The sequence below is a fragment of the Squalius cephalus genome, assembly GCF_949319135.1.
Source record: "Squalius cephalus genome assembly, chromosome: 13".
NCBI lineage: Eukaryota > Metazoa > Chordata > Actinopteri > Cypriniformes > Leuciscidae > Squalius > Squalius cephalus.
This window is the reverse complement of record NC_137134.1, coordinates 13,791,896-13,819,886: the sequence shown is the minus strand read 5'-3', so window position 1 is coordinate 13,819,886 and position 27,991 is coordinate 13,791,896. Positions and strand designations below refer to the sequence as shown.

Here is a 27,991-nt window from a genome sequence, read left to right as displayed (position 1 = left end):
ACAACTCACCTAATGCTGTAAACATACAGAGAGAGATTATAATGCGTTTTTTTTATTATAATAACTTTAATGATATAAGTAAAAATATAAATATGTAATATAGTACACATATTTAGCAAAATACTCTCTATAGCTATTTTTTTCTAGCCAACTAACGTGATATAGCCTATATATTATGGTCATCAAATGGCTTTCCTGAGGTAAATGTTATGTGACATAATTGTTCTCCAGCTGTTTTATTGACCCCTTTGTTTGTTTGATTGATTGGTCGATATTATGTATGAGGAATATACATTTAGGTAAGTTGTACTGTATCTTTCAACATTGTTCATTCGTGTTTATTTACTAGCTAACGTTAGAGATGATCGGTTCACGTGCCGCTATCTGTCGCGTCACATTTACAAGCACCAAAACGGTATTTATTGTTTGAATTTCGTAATAAAAGTGACAGAACCTGAGAGCTGAGATTTTTTATATCATAAGTAACTGCTCTGTCTAGTCTGTCGGTCTCCGTGTCCTCTTTGCTTCGCGATTTTTCTGTGCGTGAGAGCGAGTGAAAAGTGTCAATTGCGTGTGCTTCACGGTGAATGCGTGAGAGTTGGCAGCTCTGAATAAATATCCGGATAAGTTATGGCTGGCAATAAGGACGAATCTTTACTTAAGGCTATTGGGTCTATTTGATATGGGTCCACACCAATCAAGCTTATCTTCTCTTGATACCGACGAGATGAAGCTGCTCCCCTCAACTCAAATCTGCGTGCGGCTAGGGGCAGGACAGATGTCATGTCAACAATATGGCCGCGGTTAGCTACTTCCGGTGTTTGCGAATAAGGCCTATTAGTAGCAGTGTTTGGCTGTTTCTCAATATGCGTTCTTAGGCCCGATCAGAAAGAACGCACTTTCTGGAGTGAGAGGCGCCTTTTTTAAATTGTATTCTATGGACCACTTGCACTGAGCTTCGTGACACACCTCCGTTTGGAAATAGTACGTCTCACTTATTTCCGGTTATGTTTACTTTCAATGTACTGTGAGAGTTGAACAAACGCCACCTAAAATGAGTGTCCGCAATAACATTTAAAAATGTGAACATTTTTAAGGTATATTCTGATGTTCACTGTGTGCGTAATTTTCCAAACTTATCAGAACATGAGGTTTCAATCCAACCAATCAATTCTGAGCAGAAAAGCGGCCGAAGTCATTTGCGTTTTTTTTCATTGTCCAATCGAATGAATGGAGAGGCGGGCCTTCCTGTTGTGGTGACGGAAGTTTACAGTTGCTTGGATCGTCCGGAGACTACAATGATGGAGAAGAAACTTGTGGTGGCTGTCACGGGTTACTGGAGCTGTATGACTTCACGAACCGCGACTACCACAATGTTATCAAAAGCATAACAAAGTTAACAAATATGACCAAAGATGACCAGCAAACCAAAGATCCTAGAAACATAAAAAAAGAAAAAAAAGAGCACTGCTCTTTTCTAAATTAAAGAAAGTCAACCAAAAAAAGCAAGTGCGGTGCACCTCACATTTTCAAACCTGAAAAAACGCGTTCTGTGTGATCGATATACATATATACAATTATATGGAAATAATCTATATATTATAAATAATAATAATATGAAATAAATGTATAGGTTATGACACTTGTTTGTGATGTTATGTTGTATTTATTGTGCATTAGCCGCTACTTATAATATGCTTGGATTGTCAAGATCACAGCGCGTCTCAATTCTCACAAGGATGCGTTCTGTGTCCTCGTGTCCTTCCGAGTTCCTTCTTTCAAGGTCGCCTGGCAAGACCGGTCTCAATCAGAACACAAGTACATTCTTTGCCTTCTCGGAAAACAGCAGAAACAGAAACAGCCTTCATAACTCCTGCATCCTGGTGCAGAGTGTTGCCATGGTAACACCACGCCTTAAGTAAATGTAAAACATTAAACACTGACATCATGTGACACGCCTTTGCAAACTAAATGAGATTAATAGCTTAAGAATAGCTGTGGTTGAGTCTCTTATTAGTCTGAATAACCAAGCTCTCCATAAAACAAACAAACAAACAAACAAAAACAAGCCCCACAATTTAACAAAATGACACATATAATAAAAAATATATATACATAGGCTATACTTCATATACTTCATAATTAATGGTATCTGTCTTTGTCAGTCAAAATGTTTGTGATTATCGGCACCTCGTTGTTACCAATTGTTCAGTCATTATAAATAACATGATATATTTTAAATAACTCCATTCGTCTGTCTGCCTGTCCATCTATAATACTGATGATCCTTTGTGATAAAAAAGCATTGTAATAGTTTAGAAAGGGCCCAATTATCCTCCTGATGATATATTGTTTCTTTACGTTGTGTTTGCTTTTGTTAAATATTTTTTTATTTATAGGCCTACATGATTTTATGTTTGCTAATATTAAAACTGCACATCATTTACCAAATCTGATTCATTAATTCCCTAAAACACATCAGTCGATTGGCAGCAGAATTTGCTAAATAAATGGTCGTTGCTCTTTTCAGTGTTTATAACTCCAGCATCCTGGTGCAAGGGTTCCCACAGTAACACACCTTAGTAAATATAAAACATTAAACAAATTGAATGGCAAATTTATGAATAGGCTGTGGTTGTTTTTTTGTTTTTACCCTTTTGTTTCTCTTTCTCTGCAGATTGAGGACGTCACTGGAAGATCTGCATCCCTGAAGTACTTGATAAACCAGACTGTGTATTAAGACACACTGACAGCAGGAATGTGTGTGAGATCAGAAAATAACACAGTTTAAATCTGTGTCTCTATATTACTGTGGCGAGATGCATGGAGTAATACCTGCTAATCTACAGTATGTGGAGAGTTTTAGACACTTGTGAAAAATTATGTAAAGTGAACAACAATGCCATAATATATTTCTCTTTTAAAATCAAATCTATATTGATCACATTAAAACAGCTTTGTCATAGTTTTAATTTTGTGTGTATGTTTATGTATAAAAACTAACATGTACAGTACTGTATTTACATGAACTGGGTATGACAGAAGCCAAGAACCTTATTTAATAAATACATCTGTAACAGGTTGATCTTCAGTGTTCACTAGGATATTTGAAGTGTTAAATGTCTTAATAAAATGTCTTGAAAGTGTTTAGTGCCTTAAATGTCCCTTTAGTATGATGATTATTCTAGCCTGTAATTTTTTCAATAATGAGCATTCTGAACACTTCCCTAAACTTTACCACCTTGCATATCAAACACAGTATTTTTGTCTCCTTAAGAAAGATCTGTTTATTTGAGAAACAAAGCTGAGTATGAAAATAAGACTTGTTTTGAATATAATTTAATATAAGTCATCAGCAAACAATAACTGAAATCAAGCTCTCTATATATCAAGGTTAACAAGGAGAGGAAACAAGAAACAGGTGAGATGCATTAATCAAACAATGAATAGTAACACATGCAAACAAAGAAAACAGAAAAGGAAAAGTTAAATCTATTATGTTTTCTTTATGTGTTATTTCATAACTATGTTCAAATTAGAAATGCATTCCATTTACCAAGTCTGACTCATTACTATGACATTATGTCTTCATTTAGTTTGTCTTGTTCAGTTCATTTGCCCTCATTGTGTATCTTGATTAGTTAACCATTCGCACCTGTTTCTGTTCTCCCTGATTACCTTCTCCCTCATTAGTTCCCTTATAAAGTTGTTCTGTTCACTGTCTGTGATTGTATGTGTTACTCTGTGAGAACTCTTTGTCTTCCTGGAATAAATAACACTTATTTGGACACTTATTCATTTTTTTTCTTTGTATATAGAGATGAAACATGTTGCTCAAGGTTGAGATCTGCTATACAAGTTGTTATAGACACTCCACAGAATGAGTAAATGGTGTCTTCAACTGCACGACTGTCAGACCTTTTTATTATTTACAAATTGTAAAATCAGTTGTAAAACTTTGGTTCCTCCCAGACAGCAACATAGTGTCGGCCCAGATCCGGCCCCCATCTGGAACACGTGGATTCCACACAGCTCTGGATTCTGGGCTGGATCAACATCTTTGTTGGTCCCGAAACAACATTCCAGTCAAACCAGAACCCCACACCTCACACAAACCATAAACTAGCCCTCAAATCAGTGGACAATTATTGGTTGATAAACATTAACCCAAGCCTAAACCTAACCCTAAAATGTGATTGGTTGATAAGGATGTTTTTCCACGACCAACAAGGATGTTGATTCAGAAAACTTCCTCCTTGGTGAAATTACGTTCACCTCTATGTACATATTCTTCTGGGAAAGTTGTAAATGTGCTCCTAGCCACCTTGAATATCAAATGTACTGTATTTTTTGTCATGTTTTCAAGAAGATTCAAGGTGACTTCAACTAAGAATCCAAACTGTTTAAGCTGTTATGACTTTTCTGAGAATATATTATTTATACAAAGTCATTCTTCTTTGTTTTCAGCATACATATAACAGAATACAGTGCAGGTTATGCTCAGAACTAAAGATATAGAAATACAGTGTAAGGAGGAGTAGTTTAGTGTTTTTCTCACTGTTGTGTGGCGCCCTCTACTGGATAAACACCTGAACTAAATCTTTGAAATACTGTATACAGTGATTTGGATACTTAAGCCACGCTTTAAAATGTCATTATAGAACAAAATATTAAAGCAGATGACATTTATTTTAACAACATATAGCACAAGTACACTGTGTTAATGTAGATTTACTTAAGTGCACTTGTCAAGTGCACAGCATCATTCAGTCTAACTTATACAAATGCATAAAGCACACTGCAAATACAAAGATCCCTAAACAGCCCAAACAAGACAGAACTTTCCTGCTAAGTTTATGCTGTGGTCACTTTCCATTTGACTACTTTAATGTAAAAGCTAGCATTAGCACTAGAGGTGGAATCAGATTTTATTGTTGGGATAGTCGACCTCTTCTTTCTTCCCTCGTTCTCGGTTGCTCTGACTCTGCCGGATCTTTCGTGTGGACTCGATCCCTGAGCTCTCAAACAGCCGTGCCATGAAGGCCAGGCCCTCTGTTCAAAAGTTCGAAAGGATCTCAAAGTGGTTGTTGTGTAGCTGTCAAGGGAGGGACAGAAATCACTCAGATTTCATCAAAAAGATCTCCATTTTTGTTTGTCTTACTGGTTTGGAATGACATTAGTGTGAGTAAATGATGATAGAATTAGTATTTTTGGGTGAACTAACCTTTTCAACTTTTAAACATATGTTTTATATGAAATATAATGTTTAAATATATGTAACCTGTACGGTTGGTAGCATTTTTTACTTGAGTCTTGGCATCAGAGCTGACCAGCCCTATATACTGTACGCACATACTCAAGGGCCCTGCAAATTACTCAAGGCCCCGCCTCCCCCTCGTGTCAAAGCCTGTCTAAAGTTTACAACATATGGCAGAACTCCTGCTGGTTACAAAAAGAGAGAAAAACAGCACTATGAGAGTGAATTGCGGGAACAGCATTCAGGTAGACTAGTTCTCTCCTCTCCAAGTTTGATGTCAGCAAAGAACAGTAAAGTTAAGTTGATGTGCATCTCTCTCTAGTCTTGTCTGTCTAACCCAGCTGGGCAGTGCATCTTTTGATCTGTCTGTGTTTTGTTTGCTAACGCCGGCCACTTCCAGGGCTGTGTTCTGTGACTTTGTGCCTGACTAATCGCTCGTGCACGCAATGAAACGCGCAATTTCCGTCAAAACATCTGTGGGGACCAGTACAATATGGGCGTGATGGCACTCCTCATTAGAGGCGCACATACTTTTAAAACAAGACAATGAGTATTAAGTCTCCAAGTCAGTTTACTTTGCAATAAAGCAAGATGGAAAGCAATGCATTGACCATTGATTTATATATTGCATTTAAAATGTTGATTGGCTGGACATCCCTCAGTAAATAACAACCATCAAATATCAAGTATTGCTTTTATCATTTAAAACACAGTGACGTGCTATGGCAAGCCATTCTAGCTTTCATTTATTCACAGGATGCATTTTTGATATCAATTGGCCTAATTAAATTTGTACTATTTAAAATGTAAATTCTTGATATTAAGAATGTACTTTTTCTAGTAACAATATATCAGGAATTACATTTTCATTAGTAGTTAAAGGGGGGAGGATTGTAGTGGGAGCACTGGGGTGTCAGCCTGTCAGGTGTGACTGTGTGGCAATGGCAAATGGTTTACATTGCTCATGGGTCAGGTAGGAGGGCCCCTTAACAGAATTTTGCTTAGGGCCAGCCCAGGCCCAGGGAAGTCAGGATCAGCTCTGCTTGGCATTCAAAATGGCCAAAATTTAGAGTCAGAGTTCAAAGTGAAAGTCAGAGTTCAGTCTGACTACCTATAAGTGCTGTGGCTTCAGGCACGGCGCCAGGATTTTTTCTCTACTGGTGCTAGTGGGGAGCTGGACCGATACGTGGGGGTGCTAAGAAAGCAATTGATTTTCATTACTTAAGTTACTCTATAATATAGAGGTTCTCGTTTTTTCAATAAAAGCAGCTATGATACACAGCACTTTAACTGGATTTGGCCAAAGAATAGGCAACAAAATAACTAAGCCTAAAATTAAAAACGTTAAATAAAAAAATAAAAAACGTTATCCAATCACTGCTTAACTGCTTAAAAAATATTGACTAATATAGCCTACTGTTATATTAACTGTGCGTATACATAATATAGATTTTAATAGCTTGATGCTCTTTAAATATTTTGTTACATTATTAAAAGTTTCGGTGCATAGGACAGACCTATCCGCGATCGCTCTCCATGGTTCTGACCAAAGAAGAGCGCTTTGGAATCTCCATTATACGCATTATACGCATCATACCTGGGCTGCATTTTCCGATAACATTGTCTCTTAGCGCGCTACGAAGACTCTTAAAGTATAGCTTAACTAAAGGTATACTACCACTAAAGGTATATCATTGCTAGGCGTCTTCAGGGCTATCATCCACTCGCGAGGCAGAGGCGCTGAAAGGCAGAGGCGCTGGCGCCCTCCTAGCAACGGCGCTGTTTTTGGTAAAACATGATTTTGACCACTTTATTAAGTTTTGTTTTATAGAAAACTCTTTTTAAAAGATTTTCGTTTTGTATAAATTGTATCTTAATTTTGATCAATGTTTTATCAATCAATTGCCCGTATTTAATGAATAAAAATAAAATATATAGCAGACAATGTAATAAGGCGCCGGCACAATCACATGCATTGCACGTGAACTGGAGGGCGCCGAAACTCAGCTTGTGCCTCACAGATTTGAGAAATATAGGCTATATATTACAGAAAGTTTGAAATGTCTACTTTTAAACGAAAATATTCAAACCCAAATAAATAGGCTACTCTCTGATTATGTAATCCAAATGAAATGTGCATTTCTCTCTGGCATTCATGGCGAGTCCGCATCGTCAACTTCATCTTTGCAGCGACACAGAAAGTACCTGTTTATTAATAAACAATTAAATGTCTCCTTGCTAATTTAGACACATTCATAATCATTACTTTAACCGGTTCTTTGTGGCAAGTTTTATGCGTGCGGCTTATTATCCTGTAGGCTAGCCTATTTAATTAAATTAATATAAAGCAGCGATTTGTCCACGAATGGCTTAAATGAACAACTACTAGTCGACTAGAAAAAAAAATTAGTCGGAGGTAGCCCTTATTCCACATATTTTCGAACCAACAGGCCATTTTGTGTTGGGGGAGCGACCGTGAGAGGAGCGGAATTTTCAGAAATGCGCTCTCCGCTCACGAGCTCTGATCGGAACAAACCCGAACCTCACTGTCTGCTGAACTTGCGCAGAAACATCAAAATAGACATAGCCAGCTTTTTAAAATTGTTGTTAAAACTAAACATTTAGACTATTTTAGTACAAATTATGAGCTTATTGACGATTTTTTATAATTCTTGACAAAATTAGGAAGCGGGTCGGGTAACCTACAATATTTTATTTTTATTTTTTTTGTGGTCCGAGTTGCGGGCGGGTTAGTTGAAAACGTCGGTCGGGTGCGGGTTGTTTATACATTGACCCGCGCATCACTGGTGTCTAATGATTCGGATCACAACGTCAAAAATAGAAATAATAATATACAACGCCACAGCAAGAAAAACAAACACCCTGTACCTGTTAAAAATGAACTGGGCAAAAAACAGCTATCTGTTATGCCGAGTCCTGTAAAAGAACATTGTAATTAACGTAATTTCGCATTGTTTGTAATTTCTTGTTGTTGACTCAATAATAAACTGCAATTTCAGAGTTGGATCTGTTTGTTTGTGTTTCATATTAATATTAGGGGAGACCGGGGACAGTTGCAACACTTTTTGCATTTCTCTCAGTTACTCGGAGACTATTTGGACTAGACCAACCAAATTTGTATATATTAAACTTGCATCTGTCTGCTAATTACCCATACCATTTAAAGATGATTATATATGACATATCGTTCACAGTATTTATTTGAATGGAAGAAGTCAGATGTTGCAACTGACCCCGACCCAGGGGACAGTTGCAACACAACCCAGGGACGGTTGCAACATGTTAAAAATACCTTAAATTTCTTAACTTTAGCTTTTTGTCTCAATGAGCATAGAATTCTGAAAATATTAACTGTTTTAGGCCTACTATAATATTATAGTATTATTTATTTAAATAATATTATTGTAGACTATAATTTATTTATTTAGTCATATTTATCAAATAACAGTTATTGAGTTTTGTTTGTTTATGTGTAGAACATAGGCCTACACAGATTCAGTGTGCAGGAATTACAGATGCTATTCAATCTCTCCATATTTCAGTGTCAGACAGGAATAATTGAACAATTTGCAATGCAACAAAGTTTTATTAAACATGCAATTTATAACTTGTTGCAACCGTCCCCAACCCTATCAGCCATGACAGAACATCATGTGCCTGCTAGACACACTGACTTTGACACATGCTAACCATGTCACTTAGAAGTCAACAAAACAATAATTCAAACTAAGTAGGTTTTGATTAATTCATACAAAATTTCAGGACAGTATGACAAAAATATATCTCATGAAAAAATTTACTTTCATACCTCCAAAACAAGTTTTGTTCAATAAATGCAGCAGCAGATGTTGAATATGTCTACTGTCTTTTTGGTGGGGGGAGGGTCTAACTGTGCATGTTCAGTATGAGTGTCATTACTCTAGCTTGTTTCTGATTGGAGAAAAATGACATGTTGCAACCATCCCCTGTTACAACTGTCCCCGGTCTCCCCTACATTATGTAAAACGTCCAACTGTTTACGAATCAAAATCCGGACATACTGTGATGCATGTATGAATTATCATGTTAGACTAAGTTAGTAATGTAATAGCCTCTATAGAGCCCGAATTTGCTTTTATATAAGTTAACCTTGTTTACGTTACTTTACGACCTGCAACATATCATGACTGCACACATATAACGTTACTTTACTGTAAATCAAAGATTTGACGATGGATTATGTGGGAAGCCTTAGTACCTCTGACCGTGGCGATTATATTAAAAAAACTTACTCTCAGCAATGGTGAGATCTTGCCGGATCCCTATACAATAATACCTGACGATCTTTGGATTGTGGATGACAAGAAGTGGCCAGCAATTGTATGGCCTGATATATATAATTATCTAATTCAGACACCAAGTGTGTATACAAGAGAAATGCTATGTGGTCATGTGGTCATGCGCAGCTCGTCAAATACTTTGATGCTGCACCGGATTTTTGCGTGTTGAGGTCAGATGTACGTACTCCAGTACGAACTAAGAGCGCGGGTCTTTTGCCCCCTGGTTGCGTGGGCTTAACTGGGGCTACACAGATTTTTGACGGGGCTTTAGCGCCCCCTAGCCCCGGTGTAGCGCCGTGCTTGTGTGGCTTTGTCATGTGAAGGACAACAAACACGAGGATTTTGCAGCTTCTTTTCTATGAGTTTTTACTAAGCATTTCACATTCTTTGTACATTTTTAATATATTCACAGTGTATGTTGTGCATAATTATGTTGGACATTTCAGAGTTGTTTTGCCTGTAGCTGAAGTTGGTACAGTTGTTCAAGTAGAAGTTTATTGCATCTCCTAAAAGATAATAGACATTAAATCTGTGCATTCAATCTTTTGCTCTTCTAAGCAGAAGTGTAAGCAGTGTGGTTTAGCACAAATAAAGTGTAAAGCTAAGCTCAGTACGTAAACCATCAGTTCCTCTGAGTTGGTCACTTGACAGTAAATGACTCATATGGTGTCATGTTGTTCTTGACAGGTGGTTTACCCTTGAGCAGAGTTCACATTTGCTTTAGACATATCGGCATTTTTGAACCTCAAACGGAAAAAGAAATGCAGAGCAGTCAGTGAGTCTGGATTTAACAGTTTGATAGAATAATTGTTGTTGTTTCTTCATATAGACAATAAATATTCTTAAATTAAAAATGTTACAGGTTAAACCACCTGGCTTTGCGATTCACTGCTGCAAGAGCTCTCCAAGATATGACCATTTATTTTGTAATAATGAACGGCTGACCATGGTAATTCCGCTTGTTACACGGCCACTTATCACATAAATAAATATATGGACATTAGAAATTAGTTATGTGTGATAAAAGCAAACATATAGGCCTATAAAATAATAAAGAGCAAAAATTGCCTTTGAGTTCTCTCTCGCTTTCAGAAAGCATTTAACTCCAATCAAAATAATCACATTTATGGTGATTAAAATTACAAATCAAAAACTTTTCAGGATAAAAATATCCATTAAAATTCCATGGGAAACAATATTAAAACATTTAAATGATTGCTTTTGAAATCAGATGTTTTCCACCTTTTTTCTGTGAAAAAGTTCATGGTGGAGTGGCGTATCATGATTGACCTGCAGAGGGCAGCAGAGCTAGCAATGATACACTAAAACAAGACTTCTCCAGACTGTCCCTGCGTCTGAATATGACATATCTCTAATAGGAGATCCGGCAAGATGGCAGCATGAAAAGTTGAGCTCTCTCTGCCAAAGTTTTAATAGTAAAGCAATTAATGCGTTCAGCAAGGTTTTGTACCAATCTAAGATATATTTGACCCGATACGTGTCTAAGTTTGCACAAAGAAGAGCCAGTGAATCTGGAAAAGCAGATTCAAGAACCACATTTTCCCACTACACCAGACATGGCAATTGCTGCAAAGAATATTGCACCTGAAAGAACCATGTACCAGATCATCAAGAACTTCAGAGAGAGAGTTTCAACTGCAGTGCAGAGCTGCTCAATATCAGCAGCGGTGTGTGTGAGATCTGCACACACAGTGAGGCCAAGACTTTAGGACAACAGGCCTGTTCTCAAGAAGGACAGCAAAGACACACTTCTCTCCAAGAAAATCATCAAGGACAGATTGAAATTCTGCAGGAAGTTCAAGGATTGGACAGCAGAAGTTATTTTCTATGATGAAGTCCCCTTTAGACCCCTTCAGTCGATTGTCTGGAGAAGAAAAAGTGAACGCTTCCATGAGTTTTGTGTCATGCCAACAGTGACGTGTCCTAAATGAATCCATGCTTTTTTCTTCTTTTTATCCGAGGGAGAGGGCTCTCTCTCAGAAACTTCTCCCTACGATCCAGGAGCAATTTGGTGATGATTCATGCATTTTCCAGCATGATGGAGCACAATGTCACAAGGTAAGAGTGATAATGAAGTGGCTCGGAGATTATTACATTGAAATTTTGGATCCGTGGCCAGGAAACTCTTAATCCCATAGAGAACCTGTGGTCAATCCTTAAAAAGCGAGTGGACAAGCAGAAGCCCACAGATTGATCAACTCTGAGCACTAATAAGGCCTGAATGGATCTTCATTAGTCAGGATTTGTCCCAGAAGCTGATATCCAGCATGCCAGAGTGAATTACAGAGGTTATGAAGAAGAAGGGTCAACACTGTAAATAGCTTTCAAAACTTCCAATATACCCTCGAAACATGAAAAAATGATCTACAAATACTGAAGCAGCAAACTTTGCAAAACACAAAATGTATGTCACTGACAATACTTTCTGAATCTATGGCTGTAGACCTCAAGTCAGACTTAAATCTGATCTTTATACAAACACTCAATGAAGATCAGAGGTGAATATCTAACAACAGATTTGACAGATGCAGTTTATCTTCTGGACATTCAAACCAATATAAACTTTTGTATGTGTGAAACTTTCATGCATTCAAACACTTGTCAAGTTCTCTGACAATAATAGATATACAGTAGACAAAGCAGAGATACTGCAATTCTGCTGTTTCCATTAGAGTTTAAGACGACTGTGAGAACTGAGACACATAAATGTATGAAGGTCCTGGCACTCGGTTTAAGGTTAAACCTCCACTCTAGACAAAGGTGAGAGACTCTGTTTGTCATTGGTTTTCAAGTGACCAGTGGAACATATTTCTGGTTTTGCTTTAACACTTAACAGTTGAGTTTACCACACTGTGTAGCCTGTGTAGTTACACTGTGTGGATTTATATTGATATGCATGAAAACATCCTAAAAAAACAGCTATTAATAAGATCAACAGCATCATCAGGGTTTATTCATGTCACAGGGTCGGATGATAAGACCTGCTTTCACTACAAGATCGCATGTAACAGTAATGAATGTAATGCTAAACTAAATGCCTATGCTAAATGTAACAGTAAAAAAAATGAAATATAAAAGAATAAATAGTCATGAATGTGTCACTGTACTTTTATCCCTGATGACTATAGAAGAGTATTTAAAGTTCTTGTCACTTGACATTAAATTGTTTTTTTACTTTTTTGATAATATTTATTTCACAAAACCTTAGGTAATCAGATCATTGGTCTAGCAGGTTTGCAGACATCTCACCCATAGAACATGAATAATAATAGAGGTGTGACTCATGCCAGGCTTTAAAAAAAATTAACCCACTTTAGACTTTTTTTCCTGCTAATTTATTGGTAGGTGCAAACACATGCAAATCCTGAATGAAAAAGATAAAAGAATTACACATCGATATGACAGATAACATATATCGATAACAGATGGACTGTTTACAAATCGCATTTTCAATAGTTTTTGTAGCCAAGATTAATGTGCCCATACAATATATTACACCATAAAATAATCTATTCTTGACTTAAGCACATGATATTTTAAGAACATTTTATATAGTCAAAGACATATGCTGTTTGCTTGCTGAATATTTTACACTTTGGTGAACTGAAGTCTAGTCCAGGGAGACTCAGAGTGGGGCCTTCATCTCAGTAGGTATAAGCTTGGTTACTTGAAGACCCCGCTGGATGCAGCCTGTGGAAGTGAAATGGGGGGGTTGGGGTCGGGGGGAAGTGGGATGGATGGATGGATGGATGAGTTGGAAGGAGAGGGGTGGGTGGGGTTGAGAAACTGAGACAAACGGTGCGGTGAAGGTGGGTTCAGTGTAAATATACAGACGGGGAACGAGCTGATTAGTTGAGGCATGGCCTTGCTCCCGAACCTCAGTTAAGGCGAGACACTACAGGTGAATAGGGTAAAATTTTTAACTTACAGATATCACCATCAAACTTTACCAGTTGATTACTCACATGAATAGGAGAAAAAAATGCATTGCAAGTTTTCTGTAATTTTATTGTTAAATATGCTAATGAGGCTATATCTAATTAAATATGCGCTAATTTGCATATATTTTGAAGTGACGAATCTGACCATTGAAAAAAACAAGGTTCAAAATTATTTTTGCATTTTGTTGATATATTCAATGTAAAGACATGTTCAGAGGGGATTATGAATATCCCCTTTTGTTACCCTGTAAATCAGAAAATACTGGCAATAGCCTTAAAAAATTGATTTCCGCCCTATTTTTAGGCATAAAATGTCATATAAATCAGGCCAAGAATGATATATCAACAAATCCCTCTGAACAAATCTTCACAATATAGTTAGGAATACAACTGTAAAGTTTGGTGTATGTAGGTGCTACAGAAGTGGAAAATCGTCACTAGGAGTGCAAGAAAAAACTCATTTTGAGAAAACGGCCTTTAAAGATTTTTATGGCAAAATTCCACTAATTTCTATTGAAAGCCATGAATTACAGACAAAATATGCTTTAGGTCCAAGTAAAATCCATGTATCACACTGTTTAACATCCAAAACTCATTATTGCTTCATCCATCACTGATCATAACATCCAAAACAACACATCAACAGTCCATCACACAGGTGGAATGGAAAAACTAAATACCGGTATATCACAGTCCCTCAGGCAGATCATATGTAGCTGTCAGTGGAGCTGCATACCCTCTAGAACTTCCCAGCGAGCAAAAAGTCGTCCAGAAGACGTCTAAAAGACATCATTCTTAGACATCCAGAAGACGTCCTCACAGGAGCCAGAATGAAAGTTTTTTTTACGTCTTTTCTGGACATTGTATAGACGTCAATTAAAGACGTGCTACAGACGTCATTCTTAGACATCCAGAAGACGTCCTCACAGGAGCCAGAATGAAAGTTTTTTTTACGTCTTTTCTGGACATTGTATAGACGTCAATTAAAGACGTGCTAAAGACGTCATTCTTAGACATCCAGAAGACGTCCTCACAGGAGCCAGAATGAAAGTTTTTTTTTTACGTCTTTTCTGGACATTGTATAGACGTCAATTACAGACGTGCTACAGACGTCATTCTTAGACATCCAGAAGACGTCCTCACAGGAGCCAGAATGAAAGGTTTTTTACGTCTTTTCTGGACATTGTATAGACGTCAATTACAGACGTGCTACAGAAGTCATTCTTAGACATCCAGAAGACGTCCTCACAGGAGCCAGAATGAAAGGTTTTTTTACGTCTCTTCTGGACATTGTATAGACGTCAATTAAAGACGTGCTACAGACGTCATTCTTAGACATCCAGAAGACGTCCTCACAGGAGCCAGAATGAAAGGTTTTTTTACGTCTCTTCTGGACATTGTATAGACGTCAATTAAAGACGTGCTACAGACGTCATTCTTAGACATCCAGAAGACGTCCTCACAGGAGCCAGAATGAAAGTTTTTTTTACGTCTTTTCTGGACATTGTATAGACGTCAATTAAAGACGTGCTAAAGACGTCATTCTTAGACATCCAGAAGACGTCCTCAAAGACGTCATTCTTAGACATCCAGAAGACGTCCTCACAGGAGCCAGAATGAAAGTTTTTTTTACGTCTTTTCTGGACATTGTATAGATGTCAAGTAAAGACGTGCTACAGACGTAATTGTTAGACATCTAAAGGCAGCAAGAATAAAAGTTGTATTAGACGTGTTTTCTGTAGTAGAAATGTCAAAGACTGTTAAAGACCCATACTGACATGGAAATCCCATATGTGCATTTTGCAAGGATCCAACTTTAAAAAATATTTACTTACAAATATTTACAAAACAGTGGCAGTGAGTGAGCTAGTTCTCACTGAGAAAACCCCAGTTACTCATTGTTAATGGTTGTCGTGTCATGAAACTGCAGACACACAGACCATAGACCTAAATAAGATTTTAAAGAATATTGATAATATTGAATATTCAATTGAATAACTGTGTAGTGTATATAATTGCATTTGTATATCTTAACAATATAACTGTAATAAACTGCTTACCATTTTCCTGTAAACCAAACTAATCACTCCAAGAAATCAACTATTTAAATCTCAAAATATATTTTTATTACTATTTTGTTCTGCTGGACCAAAACTTAACAGCCGGAAGAATAAAGTATACATTAACACAATCAAACTTAAAAACCAGAACAGTTAAGTTGTAAATTAACACATTTTCCCTTTAAATAATCTATAAAATGTTGTTAAAACAATATAGGCTATAACATAACAATTAACAAAATATGGCTGCTATAAGGTTCACAAGCTTCATTTATAGCAGCAAGCAGTTTCAGATGATCGGCTGCAGACTTTATTTGGGCCTCTGTTGCAGCTGGGTCCCATTTCATGACAGCAGCTACAATCAAAGCAAAAAAATCAACATGTAAAATAAATAAATACAAATGCCACTGTTGTGGTTTAGCTTATAGCAGAGATACATAGTTGAAAATTTGAGTACTCGAATCAATTAAATGAAATAAATCACAAATCAAGTAAAATTACATCAAGCCTGATATAAGGCATTCCACACACACACACACACACACACACACACACACACACACACACACATAGGGGCCATTTACAACTTCATGCGATTTTGGTGATCGGATAGCTATACGATCTTGAAAAGACCAGGTGTAAATGCCCTCCGAAACACATTCGTGACGCATTTGAATCTGATTGCTCAAACCACTTCAGGAGGAGGTCTGGGCCGCATTCCAGAAGATACTGGACAAGTGTAAATGCATCTGGTTGTTCAAACCACATATCATATGTAAATTTTACTCCTCCCAAAAACGCTCTAAAATAAAGGTGTGAGAGCGTGTTATAGGCTATATGTCATGTTATAGCCAGTTATGACGACGCTACTGCCGCATCGCCGCTGACCATCTAACGTTATTCATCAAGCCAACCTGCAAACTAGCGGAAATCAAAGTGAAAGTAAGCCCCCGATGCTTAACACAGTTATCATCTTTAAAAGTAAAGAAACGAAATGATATTACCAAGGCTGTTGCGCTCTCTCCTATTGCGGTCTTTGATTTAGAAATTTTAAAGGAGAACTCCGGTCAATTTTAACATTGAGGCCACAGTAGTCGATTGTCGAGTTCACGCGCGTGATCATAGGTACTAAACCAATGCCCGTGAACTCGACAATCGATTACTGTGGACTTCGACCGAAAACAGGATGTAAATACAGGTATGAGCGCTGGCTGAATTAACATCATTTTTATTCATATCTTTCACATCTACTGCAGTCAGATTCACCCGCGTTCACCCCGAAGGAATCACTCACATTAGCTGTGCACTTGTAATGACACATCAAGGATGTTAAGAGGCTAAAAGCAGGTTTAAAGGTCCCGTTCTTCGTGATCCCATGTTTCAAACTTTAGTTAGTGTGTAATGTTGTTGTTAGAGTATAAATAATATCTGTAAAATTATAAAGCTCAAAGTTCAATGACAAGCGAGATATTTTATTTAACAGAAGTTGACTACAACGAACGGCTCGATTGGACTACACCCCTCTACTTCCTTCTTTAATGACATCACTAGAACCGTGTTTTTACCGTGGAACACAGGCGTTTTGATGGCGAAATGTCAACAGACGGTTGATGTTTATCTATAATCGGATACCGCAAAAGTTTAATTCGAAGTTGTTAGTTTGCTCTGTCCATTTCACCACGGACTGTTTTTCTAACCTGGGATAATATCAAGCACAGGCTTCTCTCAGCGTTTCATACTGACGAAGAGGACAATTTCAACTATATTCCAGCAAGCGGTAAGTAGTGATTTACTATGGAAGTAGCGATCAACTTCACATCGTTTCACTTAGTAGGATGAAAATAATCTTACTTAAACTGTGATTAATATACAGAAAGCGATCAAAGAACAATCCCTTTCCAATCGCCCAAGCTGTCAATCACACAGCGCGAGTTTATCTGGACACTTGACAAAACTCGTTATGAAATCAATGACGCTGTTACACTGCACAACGAAGCGCTTACTGTATTTATATACCTCATGTTTGCATTGGTGAAATCATTAGTGAGAGTGCAGAAAGTGATAAGATCTTTTTTCACGCGATCAACAGACTGTCATCTGCTCAATATGCTCATCACTGCAACCTTTTATGTGATGGGAATAGATCTAAATACTTAAAAAACTTCTCACGATTCGTTAATCCCGATAGCTGTAATAGTAAAAACGTATAATAGCTGTAATAGTAAAAGTTTTCCAGATAGTTCCACATGTAATGCCAGATATTTCATATGCAAACATTTCAGCCAATCACAGCAGAGGGCGTTTACACTGAAGTCTCACAGCAGACACGCCCCTTCAAACAGAGCGTTCAAACCAGGGAATGAAATCAGGCTAGGAAATATGCCTTTTATTTCTAAATTATAACAATTTTTGATCTAAAAAACATACTAACATTATAAGGGCACCCCAGGAAACATGATAAAATAATAAAAATAATCCATGGAATGGGACCTTTAAAACTTGCCCCATTGAAGTCAACAGGGTGCAAATTTTAAAAAGAGGATAACATGGTGTAGGCAACACCGATTTTTGTCGTTGTTCTCTGTATTGACAGCACTCCAAATGTACAAAAAAATGAGCTCAATGTTAAAATTGACCGGAGTTCTCCTTTAACGGATGATCAATAAAATGCAGCTCATATCTGTTGCTTTCGGTGACGTGAACGCCATTAAATTTGCATAGTGAGGGAATCGAAGATCGGATTTATATCCGTTTTGCAAAAGGTGTAAGGTGTAAATGGAATTGTTGTGATAAAACAGATAGCTATCCGATCTGAGAAAACGCATCAAGTGGCCAGGTTTAAACAGCCCCATATACACACACACACACACACACACACACACACATATTAGGGGTGTAAGTTAACGGTTCACAAAATTCATGGTTCGGTTAAATACGATACACTTGTGTCACGGTAAGGTACGTTTTTGAGACAGGAAAAATAAAGAAATGCCAGAGAAATTTCTTTGATTTAATATTTGTAACTTTTTTTTTTTTTTATTAAACCTAACATCATAAAGTATGATTTTTTTTTTACTTTGAGGAATGATGAAGCTATAATTGACTCTTAGAAGCATGTAAAACAGCTCCTTGAAAAAAATGAAATGTAATATTGTAGTTATAAACAAAGGTTTATTTTAGTTCAGATTAACATTTGAGGGCAGAAATTTTATTTATGTCAAAATAAAACCAACGTAATGTAACTTGAAAGCATTATAGCCTACTATTCCTGCCATACTTCCATGGTTACAGTTAGTGTTACTACAGTAAATCCATGGTGAATGTTGCTGATCTGTGGACACTGGATTGTTCATTCATGGCACAATGTTTCCACATCAGCGCTGTTTGATCCATTAATAACAGAGAAATATGAATGCTTCTCACTAGATCTCGCAGCGATGTTATTACTTCAGTGGGGATCTCTTAGCGCCGTGTAGTAACAGTGTCGCTTGATCAAGATCGGCTCGCGCTGCACTGGTCCAAACTGATAAACGGCCCGTGAAGCACATAATAACAGCACCTGCTTTCTGGTCAGTTAGCCTACAGTACCTGCTTTTTTTGTGGAAACCAAATCTTTTGATTTTGAGAGAGCCATGTGTTAAAAGTCAGATGGCACTTAAGCTACTTTATGATTTGCCCTATGTCTGAACAAAAGAAATAAAAGTTAACTATCTATACCATATTGAATTGCATAGCATCATATTTTTGCAATGCGTTGAATCGAAATCGAATCGCACCGGATCGTAATAATAGTGAATCGTATTGCATTGCATCGGTAGCTGGCAGCTGCTTATATGTATCATTAATGTATTGTATCGTTGGCTATGCATCAAGATGCGTATCGTATCGGCCTCAGTTATGGAGATGCACATCCCTATTACCTACATAGGAAAAGTAACTACATTTACATACTGTGAATCGTTTTTTTATTTATCGAGAATCGTTTTTGCATCGAAAATCGCAATTGTATCGAATTATGACATTTTCTTAATCTTACACCCCTAATATAAACACATACATATAGTACTTTGGAGACCAATTGTGTTGAAATAACATTGAGACAAAGGAGGTAGAGGACGAATACTCACTTATCTTGGTAGCTGTTCTGATGAATGACGGATCCTGACCACAGAAAGATAAAAGAGAGAGGTAAAAGGGGGGAATTAATTAGCATGGGTCACATTTCATTCGTTTTGTCTGGTATCTAAAACTTATGTCTGATAGAAAAATGTGCATCACCAAAAGAAGGAACATGTAAGATTAACACAGTGGATCTGTCCAAACGGTAATCGTTTTAATAACGTTGTCATCTGTACAAAGAAAAAACTCTTCCGTTTTTAGTACATTGTTGTTGTGTAAAAGTTCCTTAAGTTTGTGTGTTCTTGACGTCTTTTCTTTTAACCCTGCAGGTAGTTACATTAACGCATCTATTAATAGAAGTTTTACCTATGGAACTTCGGTATGATTAAATTTGTGTAATATAGCAAACCCAAACAAATGTTAAATGGAACTCTTCCACCATATCTAGCTTTAACCTGTATTTACATCCTGTTTTCGGTTGAAGTCCACAGTAGTCGATTGCCGAGTTCACGCGCGTGATCATAGGTAACTAAACCTATGCGCGTGAACTCGACAATCGACTACTGTGGACTTCAACCGAAAACAGGATGTAAATACAGGTATTTGCGCTGGCTTAAATAACATCATTTTTATTCATATCTTTCACATCTACTGCAGTCAGATTCACCGTGTTCACTCTGAAGGAATCACTCACATGACCTGTGCACTTGTAATGACACATCAAGGATGTTAAGAGGCTAAAAGCAGGTTTAAATATTGCCCCATTGAAGTCAACAGGGTGCAAATTTTAAAAAGAGGATAACACGGTGTAGGCAACACAGATTTTTGTCGTTGTTCTCTGTACTGACAGCACTCCAAATGTACAAAAAAATGAGCTCAATGTTAAAATTGACCGGAGTTCTCTTTAACCTACCAGTCTATTGACTGTCTAGTACAGCTTACTAATACTCTAATGAGAGTTAGTTGACATGTAGTTGAAAAGTTACTTATAGTTAGTAGAATGTCTAAAGTGGACTATCGAAATAAAGTGTAACCAGATACTGCAGTGGATACTTACTAGTGATGGACTTGTTTTTATCTGTTGGTGCCTATTCTGCTCCGTAAGTCCAATGCTTGATCTAAAAATAAAAATTTTGTTAAAAAGAGTGTTAATAGGATTATTGATCGGGTAACATAGGACCATTTTTTAATGTTCCATAAGTGTTATATAAATCTGGAGAACCCTTACTAAAAATTAACAATGTTTTGCGACACTAACCAAATGGTAATAAATTATTGTAATACGTAAAATAGGAAAGAGGCCGCACTATGCATAAACTTTTATTTGCAAAAACACGTTTTGGCGCGTGCCTTCATCAGTTTGCACGCGCCGAAATGCATTTTTGCAAATAAAAGGTTATGCATAGTGTGGCCCTCTTTCCTATTTTACGTATTACAATTATCCAGGCCAGCACTCTAAAAGTTTATTAATATATGCAGTGAAGCCTGCTCCTATACTCACTTAATAAATTATTGTAATCAATCCACCATAAAAACATGGTTTCTACACTATAATAAAAAAACATGGTTAATTTAGCAAATGTCCTTAAAAGAACAGCTCATCCAAAAAAAAAAAAATCTCATTATGTAGCTTACTCACCCTCATGTTGAAATTGTATGAGTTTCTTATGTAGAACCATAATTAAGATATCTTGGAAAATGCCTTTTATTTTTGTCATACAATGAATACAGTTGTTTTATTCCCAAAATTCCTGTGTTTCACAAAAGTAAGTTATACAGGTTTGAAAATACTTTCATTTTGAAAGACATTTATTTTTGGGTCAGCTAGGCCTGTAAACTCAAGAAGATAAAGCTTGTCTGGAGGGTTTGAACCAGTGCATTTGAGCAGAGTTTACATGTTCTGCCTCTATTTCACGTGTATTTTATGACAATACTCACCGCATCTGAACATCGTGTGGCTGGATAATATTTATTCCCAAAATGCCTGGATCATGAAGGAAACACACACATACACATCAATATTATTATTTGTTTTACTTACTAACGGAGACATTTGCAAAAGCTTGCAAAATTGACTCAACAGCTCCAAAACATATTACGACTGTTAATTTAACTGATCGGTTAGCCATCCCGCGATCAACAATAGATTCAAAAGCCTAGTTTGCAGATTCTTAGAGTAAGACTGTGACAGTTCCTTTCTGTCTAAAGACAGAATCATAGACAAGTTACACATGCTAGCAGCACATAACATTAATTCATTGGAATACCGTATGCACTAATAATATTGATCTACTGTAATCGCGTTTAGATTCTCAATTTAATACACTATATCTTGACGTAGCAGAATTTGTATAAAATAAAGTTATTTACCTTCCGTAGATTGCAATATGTCCGTTGTTAAAATTCTTTGTCCATATTCCTGGTTTGTTCTTCATTTACATCCAGCAACTCGCTCAAAATAAACATTTAGCAGTCCGATGTAAAATAATCCATGTTTTAAACGATGTAAAACCCACAGAATAGGCTAATATTGAAGATCCCGCGCAGCAGCAAAGCAAACACCGACTCGCTCAACTGACGTTTATTCAAACTTGACTCGTAAAGGCGCGCATAGTTGTCATTGGCTAGATTGCTGGATGACAGTCAGAATAAACAGAGAATAACCAATCATGCTCAAAACAGCGAGGAGAGACAGCCAATAGTGTGGCAACATTGTAATTACTGGAAAATATGAATATATATATATATATATATATATATATATATATATATATATATATATATATATATATATATATATATATATATAATGTGCTGCTTATTTGGTTGTAGGATTTGTAGGCTGGCTGTTATATTTAATCAATTGGTTAAATTGTTTTTTTCATTGCAGTGCATGATTAAAAATTAAACATTAAAAATTAAAGATTAAAAATACTGTAAGAACTTACAGTAACTGACCATATACAATATTTATTTACCACTGTTCTGATAAAGCGCAATTTAATAGAGCAAACAGTATATTAAACAGAGCAAACACTGCATATTCATATACAATTCTGTATGTAGATCTATATGAAAATCTAATGAATTGGTATCATGGTGGTGACAGTTACATTCATGTGACCAATAATGACCCTTTTACACTTTCACAAATTCTTGACCTTTCCTTTAGAAACACTCTTATGCCTAATAATGTCAACATCCTTTATCACCCTGTGAGGCACTGGTACACAACCTGTTGGTTTAGAGTTAATCCTCTGTCCAACGCAACACTTTGGTAACATTGGCAGAATTATATACAAGTTACAACATAATACCCCGGGTTTCACACTTCACAGGCAAGACTTAAGCCTGTAGTCCCAAACTAAAATGCATGTTTGAGCTGTATTACCTGAAAGCAACTTGCACTGACATATCTTATGGCAGTGCCATTGTTTTGTCTCAAGATGCACGCCAGTAATGTTTTTTTTTTTTTTTTTTGTTCTAAAGCACATTTTTAGAAGCTATAATGAAATACCCAAATTGAACTAAGGACAAATCCTGGCTTTATCTAAACCCTGTCTGTGAAACCGGGTCTGGGTTAGAAATTAAGGATTAAGGTTAACCCTAACCCTAACCTTAAGACTTGTCTACAGACGTTTATTTAACAGCATGGTGTTAACTGCAGTGGTTAGGCCTTTAGCATTAATAAAGGACAAAAATCTTCTCACTGTGACAGTCTGTTTAGTAAAGATTGTTTGTATGGATTGTCCCTAAACTAGAGCTATTGATGCACTCAAGACATACCTGTATCATAAAGATCGTATTTACAAATTGAACATACATGAACGCCGCCACAATGATGAAAATATGAGTAGGAAGCTTGGGATTTTCTTTAAGCCCGATCTTGAAGAGTTATGAGTGTGTCAGTGAGAAACATGTAATACCACAATACTTTGGTATTTAGCAGTTACATTGCCAGGCTTTTCTATTTACAATGAAGTAAGCTAATGCCTGCACAAAATATGACAGTATTATAGTATAACAATATAACATGTAATGATAAATTTTACAGTGGCTTCATAAATTAATTTAAAACATAAAAAAAAACAAATAGTAAAACCTCATGAATACAAACTTCCCAGGAGGACTTAAAAGCATCATGTGTGCATCATGAACCCTGTTGGTGTCTGACCAGCAAGATCAATTTAACAGTTAATAGTCCGTAAATTTACAGTCAGTTAATTAATTTACAGATATTGTTTGTCATTTTGTTCTGAACTAGTTCTGGCTGTCAGTCATTGACTGTTTCTGGATGTCAACGGACGTCCAGATTATAGTCAGCATGAACGTCTTTTCTGAACTAGTTCTGGCTGTCAGTGGACGTTTAGATTATGGCCGGATTGGACATCTTTATTCACGTCATTTATGGACTGTTTCTGGATGTCAACGGACGTCCAGATTATAGTCAGCATGAACGTCTTTTCTGGACTAGTTCTGGCTGTCTGTGGACGTTTAGATTATGGCCGGATTGGACATCTTTATTCACGTCATTTATGGACTGTTTCTGGATGTCAAAGGACGTCCAGATTATAGTCAGCATGAACGTCTTTTCTGGACTAGTTCTGGCTGTCTGTGGACGTTTAGATTATGGCCGGATTGGACATCTTTATTCACGTCATCTATGGACTGTTTCTGGATGTCAAAGGACGTCCAGATTATAGTCAGCATGAACGTCTTTTCTGGACTAGTTCTGGCTGTCTGTGGACGTTTAGATTATGGCCGGATTGGACATCTTTATACACGTCATTTATGGACTGTTTCTGGATGTCAACGGACGTCCAGATTATAGTCAGCATGAACGTCTTTTCTGAACTATTTCTGGCTGTCTGTGGACGTTTAGATTATGGCCGGATTGGACATCTTTATACACGTCATTTATGGACTGTTTCTGGATGTCAACGGACGTCCAGATTATAGTCAGCATGAACGTCTTTTCTGAACTATTTCTGGCTGTCTGTGGACGTTTAGATTATGGCCGGATTGGACATCTTTATACACGTCATTTATGGACTGTTTCTGGATGTCAACGGACGTCCAGATTATAGTCAGCATGAACGTCTTTTCTGAACTATTTCTGGCTGTCTGTGGACGTTTAGATTATGGCCGGATTGGACATCTTTATTCACGTCATTTATGGACTGTTTCTGGATGTCAACGGACGTCCAGATTATAGTCAGCATGAACGTCTTTTCTGAACTATTTCTGGCTGTCTGTGGACGTTTAGATTATGGCCGGATTGGACATCTTTATACACGTCATTTATGGACTGTTTCTGGATGTCAACGGACGTCCAGATTATAGTCAGTATGAACGTCTTCTCTGAACTATTTCTGGCTGTCTGTGGACGTTTAGATTATGGCCGGATTGGACATCTTTATTCACGTCATTTATGGACTGTTTCTGGATGTCAACGGACGTCCAGATTATAGTCAGCATGAACGTCTTTTCTGAACTAGTTCTGGCTGTCTGTGGACGTTTAGATTATGGCCGGATTGGACATCTTTATTCACGTCATTTATGGACTGTTTCTGGATGTCAACGGACGTCCAGATTATAGTCAGCATGAACGTCTTTTCTGAACTAGTTCTGGCTGTCTGTGGACGTTTAGATTATGGCCGGATTGGACATCTTTATTCACGTCATTTATGAACTGTTTCTGGATGTCAACGGACGTCCAGATTATAGTCAGCATGAACGTCTTTTCTGAACTAGTTCTGGCTGTCAGTGGACGTTTAGATTATGGCCGGATTGGACATCTTTATTCACGTCATTTATGGACTGTTTCTGGATGTCAACGGACGTCCAGATTATAGTCAGTATGAACGTCTTTTCTGAACTATTTCTGGCTGTCAGTGGACGTTTAGATTATGGCCGGATTGGACATCTTTATTCACGTCATTTATGGACTGTTTCTGGATGTCAACGGACGTCCAGATTATAGTCAGCATGAACGTCTTCTCTGAACTATTTCTGGCTGTCAGTGGACGTTTAGATTATGGCCGGATTGGACATAATTTCTCAGTGTCATTAATAGACTAATTCTGGCTGTCAATGGACGTTCAGTTCATGGCCTGGACGGGCGGACTTGATTTCAACCTGTTTTGTACGTCCACAGACGTCGCTTGCTCAGTGGGTTCCAGCTTCTTTTCTGGTGCTAACTTTGGGAAGTTTTATTCTTTTGGCTATTTGTCCAAGGTTTAAATCACTTAGTGATGATGATACTTTTTCCCAGTGAAGGAGGAAGTGCATCTCTGTCTGACCCAGTTGGTGGTCACCAGGGATGTAGTGGAGGCTAAACGCACGTAAACGCCGTTTACGCACCTCCCAAAATTCGGAAATAGCGTTTGCCCACCTCCAAAGTGCGTTTATCCACCTCTACATTGCGTTTATCCACCTCTAAATTGCACGTTATTTGAGCGGACTTTGCTTTTCCAGTGCGTGATCGCCGATCAGTACATGATTCGAGCATTTGGGCCGTTAACGACAGAGCAGAACGTGCAGCGCAAACACGGAGCAGAACATTGAGCAGAGAGCGCAGCGCGCCGACACACACACACACACGCGCGCGCGGAACAAAGAGAACGGCGCACACACGTAGCAGAAAACACACGCTCGTGAAGTTACTAAACAAGCTGCGCGAGAATGAAACTTGATCGCAGCCGCAACAGGAAATCATTAAAACGATGCAAAAATTTTTTTTATTCATTACAGGCAGCTGGTTTAATGTAGGGAGCATGTCGAAACCCAACTGAACAAGATATTCAGAGGGAATCAAGCCTGCACCAGGTTAAAGGGATAGTTCACCCAAAAATGAAAATTCTGTCATCATTTACTCTCCCTCAAGTTGTTCCAAACCTGTATGAATTTCTTTCTTCTGCTGAACACAAAAGAAGATATTTTGAAGAAAGTCGGTAACCAAACAACTGATGGACTCCATTGACTTCCATAGTAGGAAAAAAAAAAATACTATGGATGTCAATGGGGACCAGCAACTGTTTAATTACCAACCTTCTTTAAAATATCTTCTTTTGTGTTTAGCAGAAGAAAGGAAATCATACAGGTTTGGAACAACTTGAGGAAGAGTCAATGATGACAGAATTTTCATTTTTGGGTGAACTATCCCTTTAAAGACTTTTCCCTCTACAGGGAAACACTGATCCACATTTTTCTGAAAGACCAAACAACTAATCAATTAATTGAGGAAATATTCAACAGATTAATCGACTATGAAAATAATCCCAAGTCCCTAATCATTATGTACAAGTGCATTGCATTGGAAGCCCTGGATATAAGCCTCCCTCTCGATCTCTCTTAAATATTTTTGTTTTCTCTGTTTTTTCATTTAGTAAACTTTATAGATTTCAACCATATTATTCCTTTTTGAGTCTCTTTAACAATAACTTAGATTAATGTATGAATTGAAAAAGTGATTGTGTGACCTATGATGAGGAAACAACCAGTGATACCCTTGGTAGTACCATCAAATGATAGCCTATAGCGATGTCATCAGGACACACATACACCGGTAGGCAGTGGCCCACCTTACCGGGTGACCACGTCGTGGTCCACCAGAATTTATAGTTTACCCACCTCTTTTTTTACCACTACACCACTGGTGGTCACTGAGCCTGTATTTAGTCAGGATCTGTCTCTTCTTCTCTGACAGTGTGAAGATACTCTGTCAAATAACAATTTAGTCTACTTTGTTTGCTTTCTCCTATGTTCTAAATATTGATATTTTGAATGATTCATAATTAGTTTTGTCCTGTTGAGTTGTTTTGAACCAGTGCTGAAGGGAGCCTGTTTGGTTAGCTTCACCATCAGCTGACTGAGGGGACTGTTTTCAGGATTTGGCTCGTGGGTTTTGAGTGCTTTGAAATGTAATGTGTCTTTTTGACTTACATTTAGATGTGTTCAAAATGTTACAGCTTGTTCGTAACGCATCGACACCGACACACTATGTCAGGGTTCTCATTGCGCGGCTCGCGAGCCTCGTGCGGCCCGCCAATAAGCTTTAATTTGTGGCTCGCATGGCTGTAAAAAAATACGGCGATATCATGCAGCCAGTCACTACAGATATTTCTTAAAAACCTTAAAAATAAGTAGGGCTATAACATAAGCCATTACAAACTCAAAGTGTCAGCTATATAACAAATAATTTCGATCGGATTAAAAGAGGTGGTTTATCGAGAGAACATGTAGCCTAACGTT

General features: G+C 37.4%; 1 long non-coding RNA gene across 1 annotated transcript in view; it reads left to right on the top strand.

Moving 5' to 3' along the window:
* The first annotated feature begins 382 nt into the window (after nucleotides 1-382).
* Nucleotides 383-27,991, top strand: part of LOC307169413 — a 93,529-nt gene continuing 65,920 nt past the window's right edge. Inside the window, exon 1 of the long non-coding RNA XR_013823126.1 lies at nucleotides 383-415. This is a non-coding gene — a long non-coding RNA (uncharacterized lncRNA). The remainder of the gene's footprint in view (nucleotides 416-27,991) is intronic.